Raw genomic sequence first — 1,702 nt, 5'->3', positions numbered from 1 at the left:
GCCGCGGCTGCCGCCCCCGTCCCCTTGTCAGGCGGCTGAGGAGGAGGAGGAGGAGAGGAGGAGGAGGAGGAGGAGGAGGAGAGGAGAGGAGAGGAGGAGGCGGTGCCTGACAGGGCGGGCGGAAAGAAGGGAGGTGGTGGCAGCAGGGCCTCGCCCTCCGCCCACTGCCGGCGCGGTGCGGCCGGGAGCGGGGCTGCGCGCCGGCGGGACGCGGCTCTGGGCTGGGCAGCCGAGGGCAGCCGCTCTGGCTGTGCCCCGGGCGTATCGCCTTGATAACGACGCAGAGACCCTCGGGGCCCCGTCTGCCCCAGCACGAGGCTTGGCTCCTGCCCATGGAGGAGCCCCGAGCTGAGGCGCTGCTGGCGCTGCGCTTCCCGGGGGCACGGCTGGCACTTGGACTCAGCCCGTGCAGTGCCAGCATTCCCCTGCTTCCATTTTAACTTGGGGCGTTTTGAGAAACGGAAATGTTTGGGCCTTATGTTCGTGAAGGAAATGCCCAAAATGCTGTATAGGCACGTGGAGGTGAAATCCACCAGATTTCCCCAAGGGTTAAACCCTTGGGGAAGGATGTGAGGAGCACTGGACAAAGTGCAGCTGTGACTTTCCCCCTTCTGCGCCGGTGCAGTGGGATAAGAACTCAGTGAACTCAGCACACCACCCCAGTAGGGTGCTCTAGTAAAACTGTGCGATGCATATATTCAAATTTGCACTGGGGATATGGTTGTAGTCTGCTCCAAGAAGTTAATTTTGGTGACTCATCTGGATAGAGTTGCTTTCCTGGCTAGAGCTTGGCAGTGTAGTGCTTCTGTCACTCTGAGACACCAGGCAAGCAAAATGCAGTAAGTCCTTCAATTCAGCGAGTGTTCTGCTGCTGACTTGGTCAAAATCTGGTCTTTCTCCCTAGAGCATTAGATGGCACCAGGACTGCATTGTCCTTATGGTTTGAACCTTATCATCAGCATCCTTTAAAATTGTTCACCTAAAATAACTAACAAAAAAGCTGCTTCATCCTGTCATCCTAAAGTATTTAAAGATCTATAGATAATTTAAAGATTTTTTTTTTCTAATGATGATATAAAATGCACAAAGCAAATCATAGTAATTTTATAGGCTCTCAAGATAAAACACTTGATGGCACAACTTGCACCCAAGTCTGTATATTGCCCAGATATTTCAAGAATGCAATCTTAACTACCTTAAAATTCAACAGAGGTTGACTGAATTATTTGCAGATACTTCACTTGAAGTAGAAAATGTCATGGACTCTACAGAAGAAAAAATACAGAGATTTCCCTAGGCAATTTCTGACCATATTTGGTATGACCCTGAAGGTTTTACTTTTGTAGGAACTTTCATTAAAAGTATTTGAGCATTCTTCATGAAAACAATAAAGTACTTTAATAAACCTATCATAAGCTACAGCTTTCCAGGCTACTACTATGGATTTTTGATTTCTTTTTCTTACAAGTGGGACTTTATTTTCTCACTCCCAGATTGAGAAAAGCACCAGGTGACACCTCTGCTCCCATTTCAAAAGGAATCTGTGCAGGCGCACTGTGTATTCAGGACAATATTTAGCATGCAAAGGCTGTAGTTCAGAGTTTTGCTTTGCTTTGTTCTCCTTAATGACATCTTCAGATATTCCTCACAGGGAGATGGGTATGCAAAAGACAGTCAAGGCTAAGGCATGGCATCTTATTAT

The sequence above is a fragment of the Lonchura striata genome, chromosome 1 (genome assembly GCF_050655825.1).
Source record: "Lonchura striata isolate lonStrDom1 chromosome 1, ASM5065582v1, whole genome shotgun sequence".
Taxonomy (NCBI): Eukaryota; Metazoa; Chordata; class Aves; order Passeriformes; family Estrildidae; genus Lonchura; species Lonchura striata.
This window is presented reverse-complemented; position numbering follows the sequence as displayed.